Here is a 14,522-nt window from a genome sequence, read left to right on the forward strand (position 1 = left end):
AATTTTTACTTCAATATAGGTTAAATATGTAGATATTTTTGAAATGCAAAAAATGAGTCTTATATGCCCATGTACTTAGAGTCACCCAATTTAAGCACATTTGGTTTGTGTGTGTGTAGTGCCTGTATTTTATATATATAAACTGGGTTCAGTGGCCATAGGGGGCGAGGAGGGGGCAGAAACTGCAGCTAGACGCCAGGGTAGAAGAGAAATTTGCTATTAACTGTATGTATATTCTCCAATACCAATAGAATTATTTATTTCCCATGTTTGAAATATCTAAAACATTCATTCTAATGTGCACAGAAAATGAATGTCATATAAGTGGATTGTTGCTCTTTATTAGAGTTGGTTTTCCAGTCGCTGCAGAGTGCAGGGCTTTTGCTGTTTCCCTACTGCATTTACTTTTGTTGCTTCTTTTCTTCCTTACAAAATAAGCTCTGTAAAGCCAGAATGAAATTCTATTCCTTCTTCCTCACCCGAATTCAGACGCGTCAGAACTTGCAGAAACTCATAGGAGACACCAGGGGCAAAATTGACTTTGGTCATTTAGATGAACAGCCCTTTCCCAGGAAAAACCCAAAATGAGATCAAAACACAAAGCAGGTCCCACCGAGACTTGAACTCGGATCGCTGGATTCAGAGTCCAGAGTGCTAACCATTACACCATGGAACCCCACATGAGGGGACAGTCTGCACAATTGTCTATGATGAGTTTCCAAAACTCTACTGAAAGCATTTAGTTGAGTTTATGAGTCAGAATTCTTAGTTCATGTCCACGCACGACAGTCTTTCGATAAAAACCCTAGGAGATTTTATTTTTACCTTATCTTTTGCCACCTACATGAACCCATAAAGTCCCCCACCCCCAACTCAGGCACTTAGTGGTCCCAGTCCTTGCTTTCTTCATTAAGGAAAAGAGTGAGCCCTTGTTATACAGAGCAGTACTGGACTGAACGTCTCGTATCCACTGTATGATTTAAGGCTCAGACACTGGGTGAAGATATGGTGAGTCCTTGTGTAAACAGGGAACAGGCTTGGAAATTTCGTATCTGCGATCTGCAGTTCTGCTCACTTTCAGCCAGGTGGTATTTTCCCCCACGCACTTTATTTAATTATCAGGTATATTGCTTCGAGGAAAACAAACTTTAACGTGTCCCTTTCTGGAGTCACGGAAGGCAACTTGCAAGAGGAGCTGGGGCAGGTTGTGCTTGCAGAGAAAGACAGAACGTGTCGCGATGGGTAAGGGGCATGTGGGACACGCTGCAGGTCACCATCTAGACCCGTGGTCACACTCGCCTTCATCGTGAGGAAGGTGCCCAGGGAAGGCTGCCAAATTGTACCCCGAAAAGTTCTTCACTGCTGCGCCGCAGAGACTTTTTCTCCCTCTGCCCCCCCCTCCACCCCTCAGCGCTCTTTGCCTAAGAACAGGGTTCTGGGCACGGAACTGTGTTGGTGAGACTCCGGGGGTGCAGGCTGCCTTCCCAGCGCGTCCCACGACCGCAGAACGACTTCTCATACAAGGACAGCAGTAGGTGTCCTGCGACAGAAACCTGGTCTCCGTGTCGCGCACCGCGCTGCGCCCGCCATCCCGAGGAAGGTGGCCTCCCGCAAGTCCCCTAAGAACTGGGCTGAACAAGATCGCAAAGGCAGTCCACCTCTCTTTCCAGTGGTCTCAGTGATTAAAAAAACAAAACACAAGGAACTTGCAAAACATCCACGCCATGCAAAACACCAATCCCAAGCAAAACCTTTATAGGGCCAGGACCTTGTCCCCAAACCTGGATTCTGCTCACCCACACAAATGCGAGCGATCTCAGCACGGGAAGACGGTGTTACCCTGCAACTCACAAGAACAAGTGCAAAAACATTGCTACAGAAAAATAATTTTAAAGGGAATGTGGAACTAGAGCTTGCAAAATACTGAGCTGAAACCTCTCCTCCTTTAGTGAGTAAGCCATTACCATCTCAGGCTTGGGGATAGCCAGTGTCCCCTGAAAGTCACTTGGTCTAGGGCTATATACGTATACATCTGAAAAGCAGGAATAAGGAATTGGATAAAGAAGAAATTAGAACTGAACCAAACGAAAAGATTTAAACAGCGAAATATATTTTTTAAACTTCTTATTGCAGAAAAAAGTCATTAGATTAGTGCCTTCTACACAACCATTTAACTCGTTTTATTGAATTCCTGGGGAAGGTCAGGTGCTGTGCAAAGTGCTAGAGTCTGTAAAGGTAAACAAGACAAAGGCACGATTCCTGTCCTCATGGAGATCAGCATCTACCAGGAAGGAAGCTCCCTAAACGCAGACACGAAGAAAGGTCACCAGGGATAGGTTGGATGAAGTGCTTATAACTGGCACTCTAATGGCACGGATAAGATGGAAAGCTAAAATACAAATAAAACTGGGAAATGTGGGTTTACACAAGAATTGATAATGCTACTCTGCACAGAGTGCTTGTCCATGATCTTCCATATAGAAAATGCACAATATGAGTTCAGCATATGATCCTGATTATAAAAGGTGGAGTGGTGGGACACCTGGGTGGCTCAGTCAGCTAAGTGTCTGCCTTCGGTTCAGGTCAGGATCCCAGGGTCCTTGGCGGGGATTCTGCTTCTCCCTCTGCCTCTCCCCCCCCCCCCCCCCGCCGGCTTACGGCTTACGCTCTCTCTGAAATAAATGAATAAAATCTTAAGAAAAAAAAAAAAGCTGAAGTGGTTTATCTTGGGCGGCAACAAGATGGTAAAATGTAAACAGGAAGATGAGGAGTTAAGTTCCATAATGGACTTAGAATTAGGGCTTCAACAAGGCTCTCTGCTCACCACCATCAGTTTACTGGATGCAGCCATATGGGCTGTGAACATAATAGACGAACAAGGGCATAGCCACTGAGCACAAGAACTTCCAAATGGGCTTCCATCCTTAATATACTGGTGAGCACTGGTTATCCGGGGGGAAAGAGGTGTTGAGTCCTTCTAGAGAAGCTGCTTGTACTAGTCAAAAAGAATTTGTTGGACCTCATGGCCAGTGAGAGGGAAACCATTCCAGGGAATTCACAAAATTATTGAAGACTGCGCCCTAGACTAAGAATTCCCTGCATTTAGGTTTTTCCTCTATACCATGTAGCCTAATTGTAACCATTAAATGAAATCACTCAAGTAAGATCAAAGATAAAGCTGCTAAGGAAACAGCCTCTTTAAGTTCAGGTTGCATGACTCCTGAACCTCAACACTGTGTGTTCTGAGGGAAAGACACACCCATGTCTGAAGCTGAGATTCTGGTCAAACCAGTTCTGATTGTCTCCTACCCAGAGTGAGACAAATCTGGGTCAGGCCCTGGGGGTAGAACCAGGCTCATTTTAAGCAGAGGAAGAAAAATCTGAATTTCTACTGCAACTTCTCTTCAACCTTAATCTTGAGTTTCCCATGAGAACAATTATATTTGAATTACATTTTCCTCATTTCTTTTGAGGAAGGAAACATGTAGAAGTTTTTCTAAGTAACAAGACTTCTCTAAAGTCTCAATAGATATGCTAAAGCTTGTATAAGTTAAACACATTTTTTGTCTAGGCTTTCTTGTTGCAGTTGTTCAATTGGAGGTAACAGCTTGTAGCTCCAAATCATAGCTGTTACATAAACCATGCTTTATCCAGAATGTCTTGCTTCTGGAAGATTAAGAAATGGAGAAAAAAATTCCAGGTAGTGATGGAAGTAAAAAGACACACAGATAAAACCGCAATCATAGTGGGACATTTTCACACAATATACCTCTCTGAAAAACTGATAGAAAATATAAATGAAGGGGTGCCTGGGTGGGTCAGTCGTTAAGCGTCTGCCTTCTGCTCAGGTCATGATCCCAGGGTCCTGGGATCGAGCCCTGCATCAGGCTCCCTGCTCAGCGGGAAGCCTGCTTCTCCCTCTCCCACTCCCCCTGCTGTGTTCCCTCTCTCGCTGTGTCTCTCTGTGTCAAATAAATAAAATAAAAGAAAAAGAAAACATAAATGGAAAAATAACCATAAAACAAAATAATGCAATCCATATACATATAGAAAGAACAGGGCACATACTGACTTCAGGATTCAAACCTTTTCCAAACACAGATGAAATTATCTCAAATTTGACATTTTTCCAGGCCACAAAGCAAGGCCCCAAAAATATAACAGGGTTGGATACAGCAATAAAAGTATGCCAGAAATCAAAACATGAAAATGAAAATTTATCTTTGTTTACAAAATTAACAAATATGCTTCTAAATAATTTATGGTTCATAGGAGAGGTCACAATTGAAATTAAGAACTATTTTGAAATAAATGATAAAAATAGTCCATATCAGTACTACACACATACTGTGCGGCTAGAAGTGTACTTAGAGGGACCCCCTTATGTACATATATACAAATAAAATAAATGCCTAAAAGTAATGACCTAAGCATTCATTACATGAAATTAGGAATTAAGCACATTTTGTTTAGCCATCCCTCCACTCATGGACACTTGAGTTGTTTCTACCTTTTGGCTCTTGTGAATAATGCTGCTATCAACATGAGTGTACAAATATCTGTTTGAGACTATGCTTTTAATTCTTTTGGGTATATACACAGAAGTGGAATTGTTCGGTCATATGGCAATTCTATTTTTATTTTTTTCCAGCCTTACTGAGGTATAATTAACATCTAACATTGTGTAAGTTTAAGGTATACAATGTAATAATTTGATATATGTATTTATTGCAAAATGATTACCATGATCAGTTTAGTTACCATCCATCACCTCATATAATTTCAATTTTGTGTGCGGTTTATTTCAGAAATGCAATGTGATTTAACATTCAAAACTTAATCCATAAAATACATCTTTTTAATTTATAATATTAATAAGTAAAAGAATAATTATATGATAATCAAAATATACATGTAGAAATTATTTGGTAAAATACAGTTTTTAAGGGTGCCTGGGTGGCCCAGGCGGTTAAGTGTCGACCTTTGGCTCAGGTCGTCCTGGGATCGAGCCCCGCATTGGGCTCCCTGCTCAGGAGCCTGCTTCTCCCTCTCCTCCCTGCTCGTGCTCTGTCTCTCTCTCTCAAATAAATAAATAAAATCTTTTTTTAAAATACAGTTTCTATTCATATTTTTAATGTAAAAAGACTTTTATTTTCAAGGTATTTATCCAAAGGATACAAAAATAGTGATTCAAAGGGCCATATGCACACCAATGTTTAAAGTAGCAATGTCCACAATAGCCAAACTATGGAAAGAGCCCAGCGGTCCATCTACAGCTGCATGGATAAAGATTATATATAATGGAATAGTACTCAGCCATCAAAAAGAATGAAATCTTGCCATTTGCAACGACATGGATGGAACTAGAGGGTATTATGCTAAGTGAAATAAGTCAGTTAGAGAAAGACAAATACCAAATGATTTCACTCATATGTGGAATTTAAGAAACAAAACAGATGAACATAGGGGAAGGGAAGGAAAAATAAAATAAGACGAAAACAGAGAGGGAGGCAAACCATAAGAGACTCTTTTTTTTTTTTAATTTTATTTATTTATTCATGAGAGACAGAGAGAGAGAAAGATGCAGAGGGAGAAGCAGGCTCCCAAGGAGCAGAGAGCCCGATGCGGGCCTCGATCCCAGGACCCTGGGATCATGACCTGAGCTGAAGGCAGACGCTTAACCATCTGAGCCACCCAGGCGCCCAAACCATAAGAGACTCTTAACTCTAGGAACCAAACTGAGGGTTGCTGGAGGGGTGGGGGGTGGGGGGGATGGGGTAATTTGGTGATGAGCATTAAGTAGGGCACATGTTGTGATGAGCACTGGGTGTTACATGCAACTGATGAATCACTGAACTCTACCCCTGAAACTAATAATATGCTGCATGTTAACTAAATTGAATTTAAATAAAAAAATAAAATTAAAAAACACTTTTGTTTTTAATAGTTACAAATTCATAGTAAGTTGCAAAAATAGTACAGAGAGGGTCCATGTACCCTTCACCCATTTCTCTGGTGGATTACTTCTTACAAAACCAAAGTACAATATCAAAAGCAGGAAATTAATATTGGCTCAATGTTTGTGTATGGTTCTATCTCAAGTGAAAGAAGCTAATCTCAAAAGGTTACATACTATGCAGATTCATGTAACCAATACACAGAACATCACTGCCACAGTCTCCCACCTGCTCCCATTATGGTCATGCCCACACCCTCTGCCCATCATCCCCAAGCCTCTGGCAACTGCTCATTTGTTCTAATCTCTATAATTGTGTCATTTTGATAAGATTGTGTAATTAGAATCATACAGTATGTGACCTACTGAGATTGACTTCTTTCACTCAGCATTAGTGTCCTTGATGAACTTCCAGACCATTGATTCATCATCAGCATCTTCCTCTTTCTTGCTGAGTAGAGTCCCCAAGGATGCCCCGCTGTTTGTGTCCTTACGCACCTGTTGAAGGACATTAGGGTTGTGTTCAGTTTTTGGCTATTAAAAATAAGGTTGCTATGAACGTTCATATATAGGTTTTTGTGTAAGCATAAGTTTGCATTTCTCTGGAAATGTAGAGTGCAGCTGGTGAATCATATAGTATTTTCATGTTTTATTTTGTAAGAAACTGCCAAACTATTCCCCAGAGTGGCTGTGCCATTTTCCATTCCCACCCATGTAACAATTGTATTCGATTTCAAGAACATTCTCAAAAAAGGCCAAACCATAGGGACAGAAAACATAGGTGGTCATCAGCTATTGCGTGGGGGGTTGGGAGGTGTCTATAAAGGGGTAACACAAGAAAAGTTTACGGACTGACAAAACTGTTCTGTATCCTGATTATGGCAGTCGGTTACACGAAAATACGCATATTCTTTCAAAAAGTCAATTTTACTCTACCATAAATTTCTAAATTAAAATAAAAATACCTCCCATTTTGTGGCAGAAATACCTTCTACAATTTATCTGAGGGACGCTTTCACCAAATTGTCTCGTTTTGAAACAGGTCTCTTGGTGCAGCCTTTTTGAGGAAAGGCTGGTACTCACCCCATTTTTTTCCGGGCAGCACCCGGGAGCCCAACGGCGGGGGGTTTGCCGGGTCTAAGGACAGGTCACGCCCCCTCCACCGCTGCCGTAGGGTCAGGGTGCGGAGAGAGCTAAAGGGGGGCTCTGCTCGAGACGAGCTGGGTAAAAGGTCAGACGTAGTCGGCAGGATTCGAACCTGCGCGGGGAGACCCCAATGGATTTCTAGTCCATCGCCTTAACCACTCGGCCACGACTACGGGCGTGCGCTCGGCTTCCTCCAAGTACGGAGGGAAATGTGGCAGATTTAGCCGTAAGACTCCCGTGCAGACAGAAGTGTGTTTAGCGCGTCGGGCAGAAATCCGCAGGTGGCACGAAGGCTTGGGGAGGGGGCGAACGCCCCCCGCGGCCCCCGACGTTTAGCAGCAGGAGGACGAGGGTGCTCCCTACGAGCATCTGCTTTTCCAACGAAGTCGAGGTCGATTCGTGAACTGCCACCTGCCTCCCTTGCGGGTGACCTGGGCGCGTGCCGGTGCCGGGGTCCCCGGAACTGGGAGCAGGTTTACGCGGGCCCCGCGGCGGCGATGGGGGTTAGGGTAAGCGGGGCTTTAGGCCTGGACGCGAGCACGTCTTCTTCCAGAGCTCGCAGGCCGGCGTGCGCCGGACGACCCTGCGCTGGATGCGCGGCGGGGAAGGAGATACTGTCGCCGATTTGCGTCCACGGAGCAGGGAGGGCGGCGCGATGCTGCAAACCGCCCTGAGTGCCCTCCCCCGGTGTCCCCAAGCTCCGAGGCTACACCGCACCTATTCATCTCATTGCTTTCAGGGAAGTGCTTGGCAAATACCAGTGCGCTTTCCCGTTCCGTGCGGGTTAGAGAAATCGATAGGTATAGACGGTCCAGGAGTTTCATTTCCTGTGAGTTCCTAGCTGCTTCCTAAAAGATGGGTTACCTGGTTTGGGTTTGTTTTGTTTTTCCCAACGCAAGGGCCCGTTTTCGTTCCATTGTAACCAACACAACACGTTTCCTGTTCTCCTTTTTAGGTTTGTAACTCAGCTTCCTTCAGCAGAATTTCCAGAGGCTCTACAGGAAGGATTCAGAACAAAATGGTTGAGTGTGGATGCCAGAGAGATGGGTCCCCATTTCATGATCAGCAAAGTGTCAAGGGCAAGAGGTGAGAGCTGATGGATATGCCTCTTGAGAAAGCAGAGATAAATGCTTGGATTTAATAGATTATATTTAGCCAGAAGTAACAAAGTGTTCTTTAAATAGAGCTCTATTCAATTCAGATATCACTGGGAATGGGGGAGAGGGAGGGCTAGATCCAATTAAAGACCAAATATTTTCCTTTTATTTATATCAGAGAAGATAAACTGTACCCTCACTTCTAAACAGAATGAATGTGGTCATGGAACGTAAGGACCTTCACTGGCAATCTGGAAAATTCCCCACTATTTGCTTTAAAAGATTGTATGACATTTTAAATCTTAATTTTCTGCCTCTCCCCATTGGAATATTTTGAGGGCAGACCTTTGTCTTGAGCTTTCCTAAAACATTTTTTAAGTTTCAATTTTTTGTTATTAACATAATAACCCCAAAAGTGTTCTTCATCAAAGAACACATGCAAAATAATTCTTAAGGTCTAACTAAATGTCAGCAGATTAGAGACGTAGAGAAGCCTCCATGAATTCTGCAAACCTCTACCTGGTATCAGTCAGGAAACAGACTCAAGGCCCATGTAATTGTGAAGGGCATTGAAAAAGACAGTTGATCAAAGCAAGGACTATTGAGGAACATTCAACATCAAAGTCCTTGAGTCTACAGGTAGAGAATTCATCTTTCTTGTGCCAAGTAAAATAGATGTTTCTCCTTCTTGATTAGAAGAATCTTGGGTAATGAGGACTGTCTCACCCTGGGATGGAGGGGGGTGGAAAAAACAAATAGCCCACACTCCTACCTCCCAGAAACTCACAATAGCAACACTTGGCTGTATCTTCTTTTCCCCTCACCCCCTCCCCCAGTATTTTTTTTCTTTAATTACAAAAGTGGGAAAGTTTTTTTTTTTTTTTAAGATTTTATTTATTTGACAGAGAGAGACAGCGAGAGAGGGAACACAAGCAGGGGGAGTGGGAGAGGGAGAAGCAAGCTTCCCGCGGGCTCCATGCGGGGCTCCATGCGGGGCTCCATGCGGGGCTCCATGCAGGGCTCGATCCCAGGACCCTGGGCTGAAGGCAGACGCTTAACGACTGAGCCACCCAGGTGCCCCTGAAGTGGGAAAGTTTTTTAAAGCAAAAGGTATGCTCTTGATGGGCGCCTGGGTGGCTCAGTCGGTTGGGCGGCTGCCTTGTCTCAGGTCACGATCCCAGGGTCCTGGGATTGAGTCCGTCGTAGGGCACCTTGCTCAGTGGGAAGCCTGCTTCTCCCTCTGCTTGTGCACGCTCTCTCTGTCAAATAAGTAAATATAATTTTTTTTAAAAGTATGCTCTTGAGATATGAGAGTGGGTGAGCTTAAGAGAGAGAGAGCTGGGCCCCCTCCCCCAGTATTTTGAGTGCAAAAAAAAAAAAAAAGGGGAATAGTTGAAGTCATACGAAACATAAATTGTGCCAATATCTTCCAGACAAAAACCACCAGGAATACATAAGTAGTTGAACGGGTTGGACCCCTGGGTGCATCTCAGTAAGAGGGTTTTAGTCTTGTGTTAGGTGATTTGGGGGATTTAAAGAAGCAGGGCTTCTCTGGATAGGGTGCTGTCTGGAAGGAGGGAGTGATTCTAGGATTGGATAGCTTAATAAATCCTACCCTGAAGGAAGGAAGACCAAAGCAATGCTAAAACTAGGGTTGGTCAAGAAGCTGTCATCATTCTTACTGGACAAGATGAGGAGACGCTGGGTCACTTTTGTGGCTTAACAATATTTGTGTGTCTGGTTCTGTTTTGTGTGCGTTTCACGTTTGTGTTTGTGTTCAGACAGGAGAGCAGGTGATCTTACTTTCATTTTGATCCATCAATGGTCATTGAAAGGCCTGGTCTGACATCTGTGTTCTGTGAAATTGTTTATGTTCAACAAAAGAACATCAAGGCCTAGCTGAGAATACCAGGTCAGATCCCACGTGGTGGGGGCTGCTTTTATCTGTGTCGATTTTGCATTTTACTAATTTAATTGAATATTATATCATCAGCACTTTTTTTCAGGCACTTCTCAAATGTCATTTTAGTGGCTTTCTAATGTTCCATCATTCAGATGAAGTCGGAATCAAGGGAATATTTCCCCTTGTTGGACATCTATGTTATTTCTGCTGTTACTGTTATCCATTTCTTAAATACCATAATTGGTTTTGTGCACGGAACGTTTTTCTGTAGTTAGGATTGATTCCGTAGGACAATGTTTGGCAAAATGAATTACGGGTAGAGTGTTTTCAAGCTCCAGATGAGCTGAGACACCTGTTTGTTAGTGCTATGAGTGCAAGAAGAAAGAACGTCTTGTGAGAATATGAAGAAGGAAATATTATTCCTGTCACCACAGAGGAAGCCAGAAGCCAGTGACATTTAACTGCAAATGAGAGTTTTACAGACAAGGGCTTGAGGAAACATTTCCCTTGTAATCTGAACATTTGACGGATCTCCTTGTTTGTGTCCCCACAACGGCACTTCTGTTCCCAGCATTGCGGACCCCGAATCTAAGTTTACAGCCATTAAAAGGAAGTTGGCTCAACGCCCTCCCCTAGGAACCGCATGATTTCTAAGCCCAAAATCAACCCTATTTAGAATATGGCTCAACTTTGCCTGGTACTTACGTGTTTCTACCTGTCCTTTCAGCTTTGTGCGTGACAGAAAGTCGCTGGGTCTGGCTCTTCGGAAAGTTCGTTCTCTGGGATGGTGTCCTTGGGGCCGGAGGCCGGGGGCCAGGGGCCTAGGAACCCAGTTGAATGCCATCTAATGAGTCCCAGCTCCGTATTCAGCTGTGAAAGTAACGCAGGTGAGTGCCCTTGGAACCTGCTCCTCTCCCACCTGCTTTGGCCAGTCAGGGGCTGCCCGAGGCGCCACTCAGTTCCAGCCTGCCTTCCTGCGGTTCCCCAGACTTAGACGTGAACCCACACATCCTGGAGGATCAGTGCCTGGAGAATGGACTAAGGTCAAGGAAACTCGAATCTCACCATCCTCGACTGGTTCTTGATTTACTAGGGGTGCATTCTTTAATCCAAGAACCCTTGGATAAGCCATGAAATTCTTTCTTACAAAACTAAATGTGTGCAGATGCTCCACGCACCAGGCTCCCGTCACATCTCACCTTAGCCCACGCGGCCATCGGCTTGCCTACCCCGCACTTGCACTAAGAGGGAACATTCTGGGGGCGCCTGGGTGGCTCAGTCGCTTAAGCCTCCAACTCTTGATTTTGGCTTATGATCTCAGCGTTTTGAGGTCATGATCTCAGGATTGTGGGATTGAGCCCTGCCCGGGGCTCACTGGGCATGAAGCCTGCTTAAGATTCTCTCTCCATCTCCCTCTCCAGCCCCAGGCCCCCCCCCCCCCAAAAGAACTAACATTCTGTGGAAGGAGCCTGTAGGGTGGTTAAAGGATTTGGAATTCCTTGGGGTTTGCCTGCAGAGGTTCCAACCCCACCGACTGGTTGTTAAAAGGTAAGCCAGCGAGAGATGTAGGTAGTTTCATCAAAGATGTTTATTTAGAGAGAAAAATCAATTATTCAGGAAAGTTAGTACATGGATCTGCTGCCTGGAAGGTCTGTGAATAAAGGCGTAAAAATAGTATCCCATGTGACTGATAGCATCAGCCCTTCAATATGCTCAGATTGGAGAGGACGGATCACTGATCACTGATAATGTTACATGAGCAGAGGGGGCTATAAAGTCTGTGTATACCAAGACTGTGGGGAAAAACAAACTTCACTCTTAAAGATGTCCATTGTAATTCAGTCAATTATCAGAGCAGTCTGGAAGCAGCAAACCAATTTTCTGAGCCACCAAAAAGGAATATCAATTCCCGTGAACAAGGATGACTAGGGGTATAGTGCTGGTCCAGACCCAGGACCTTCCTCAGTGTGAAAGGTATTATCAGTAAGGCAGAGGTGGACCAACAAGCACAATTTATAGGCTCAGGAATTGGAAGAGAGGGGATTATTGGAAAAAAGCAAAATGCTTTCACACAAAATCTATGGTCTGAGAGATCTGGGTTTTTAGGAAACCAAAGTAGTCAATCCAGTTACTTGGACAGCACGGTTTAGAAGATGGGGGGTGGTGGGGGCAGAGCATCATAGCCATGCGAATAAATAAATGCTAGATAACACAGGGTCTTTCATGCTACACCAGACTGGATTCCACATGGAACATATTGCAAAAGTCTACACAGTATTTTGAGAATGTGGGTGCATTATTAGAGTAGCCCATGATGGAGAAACGGCCAGAGGACTTAATAATAAAAATAATGTTTAGATATCATCTCTGCATCAAATTAATTATTTGAAAACATGTTCTCAGATGAGTTTTTAATATTACTGAGATAGAGGGAATGAGGTACTGAGGAATATCTCATTCTACTGACACTCGTTTGGGGGTTTGTCACAGATAACTGCCATAACAAGCTGCTTGAAATAATTGACTACTCCCTAGCCTAAGGCATCTTATTTTTTGTTAAGGAGCCCTTTCAAGTGAACTTTTTTTTTTTTTATTGCAGACATAAATTAATGACAAATACATTTTTACCGCTGTCCACCCCAAACGACTTCCTTTCACTTGAAAGCTTTAGAATCCTCCGAAAACTACAGTATGCGGGCTCAATTATCTCAATTAAGTAGTCTACAGTATCCTTAGTTATATCTCTGGATTGCCAGATTTGATCTTCCCCACTGACGTGTGCTTTGTGAAGATCTCAGATACTTCATCTAAAAAAGAAAGAAGAAAAAGAAAGAAAGAAAGAAAGAAGAAAGAAAGAAAGAAAAAGAAAGAAAGAAAGAAGAAAGAAAGAAAGAAAGAAAGAAAGAAAGAAAGAAAGAAAGAAAGAAAGAAAGAAAGAAAAAGAAAAAGGAAAGAAAGAAAGAAAAAGGAAGGAAGGAAGGAAGGGAGGAAGGAAGGTAGGAAAAGAAAGCAAGAAGAGAAGGAATTCCGACTGGAAGCAGGGCCGCGGGCGCAGACGTCCCTCCCGGGAAGCAGGGCGACCGCTCTCCGCATCGGGCCCCGGGGCTCGGAGCCGCAGGAACTTGACGCGCAGCCCAGCCTTCGGCTCCGGTGAACACGCGTCCTTTCTGCGCGGCGGTTTTGCCGACGGTCGGGTCGAGCTCGGGTTTTGTGCAAGTTTCGGAGTCAGTGACTTCTTCCCCCGAGGCCGCGGGAGGCGGGAGGGAGGCCGCTCGCCCGCGCTCGCACCGACCGGCGCCTTAAGGCTCCTGACCCCGAAGTCCCCGCACTCCGCGCGCAGGACGGGGCCCGAGTCCCGCGCGTCCGGGTCGCATGGCCCTAAATCGTCTCAGGGACAGCCTGCGATCGCTCCTCTCCCCGGAACAAGTCCCTCCGGATGCGCAGCTCGCCGCAGCTCGCGGGTCCCGGGCCCGCAGACCCTGGACTCCGCGCGCCGGCGTCTCCCCGCCGTGACCGCACCCGCCGGCCGGCCCTCTCCGTCCAGGACCGGCCCACCTGACCGACGGCCGCTGGAGGAGCCGGGGCGGCTGGAGCGCACGGCCGCGCAGAGGAGAGGCGGCAAAGAAAACCCCCGAGCTGGGACACCTGGCGTATCCCCAAAGATGCCTGCGCGCACCCCAGACTCAGAGGGTCGCAGGGCCGTCGTCTGCTGGGCAGACAACCCACGGAGGCCGCCTCTTCCAACAACAGCACGTTCCAAACGAACGAGAGGGGCCTCCCTTCCGCGAGGGAGAACCCCGGACCGGAGCCGGAGGGGACGAGGGGGACCTCGCCACGTGCTCGGGAAGTCTTCCGACGCCGCTTGCCGGGAGGTCCCCAGATTCCATTTCGCGAAGCCCACGGCCGCGAGCGGGTCGGTGCCTTGGCCGGATGAAATGAGATGTGGGTTTTGATCCTTGATCAAACTCGTCCTTATCTTGCAGAGACAAAGGACAGTGGTCGCCGGGAGGATCGGAAACTCCCCGCGGCGGGTATTGTGTGTTCCCTGCGTTGTCTTGTTTCTGTGTTTCTCGAACTGTCGCAGTGACCGGAGCAGAGTAAGTTTCCAGAAATGTACTGTAGTGATAACCAAATAAATAATCAACGACCTTAGGGCTCCAGCCGGGCGGTGCGCCCCACAGGCTCTGTGGCGCAATGGAGAGCGCATTGGACTTCTAGTGCCGGCAGAGAGAGATTCAAAGGTTGCGGGTTCGAGTCCCGCCAGAGTCGCAAGCCTTTTGTCAAGGAGTGGATCCCCTTCCAATAACTCCTCTGTTCCTCTAAGATGTGGACGCTTTGGCCACAGTCAGCTTCCTCACTTCGGTTTATTTCAACTTCTTCATAAACAATTCCACCTGTGTCTACAGGGGTTCAGAGACCA

General features: G+C 45.4%; 3 non-coding genes across 3 annotated transcripts; 1 reads left to right on the forward strand and 2 right to left on the reverse strand.

Moving 5' to 3' along the window:
• Positions 1-604: 604 nt before the first annotated feature.
• On the reverse strand, positions 605-676 carry TRNAQ-CUG (transfer RNA glutamine (anticodon CUG)). The gene has a single exon. It is a non-coding gene; the product is annotated as a tRNA-Gln (tRNA).
• A 6,517-nt stretch (positions 677-7,193) lies between these two features.
• TRNAS-AGA (transfer RNA serine (anticodon AGA)) lies at positions 7,194-7,275 on the reverse strand. Its single transcript has one exon. It is a non-coding gene; the product is annotated as a tRNA-Ser (tRNA).
• Positions 7,276-14,282: 7,007 nt separating this feature from the next.
• Positions 14,283-14,371, forward strand: TRNAR-UCU (transfer RNA arginine (anticodon UCU)). Its single transcript is given in 2 exon segments — positions 14,283-14,319; positions 14,336-14,371. It is a non-coding gene; the product is annotated as a tRNA-Arg (tRNA).
• Positions 14,372-14,522: the final 151 nt, after the last annotated feature.

Source organism: Halichoerus grypus, chromosome 9 (assembly GCF_964656455.1).
Source record: "Halichoerus grypus chromosome 9, mHalGry1.hap1.1, whole genome shotgun sequence".
NCBI classification, from domain to species: domain Eukaryota; kingdom Metazoa; phylum Chordata; class Mammalia; order Carnivora; family Phocidae; genus Halichoerus; species Halichoerus grypus.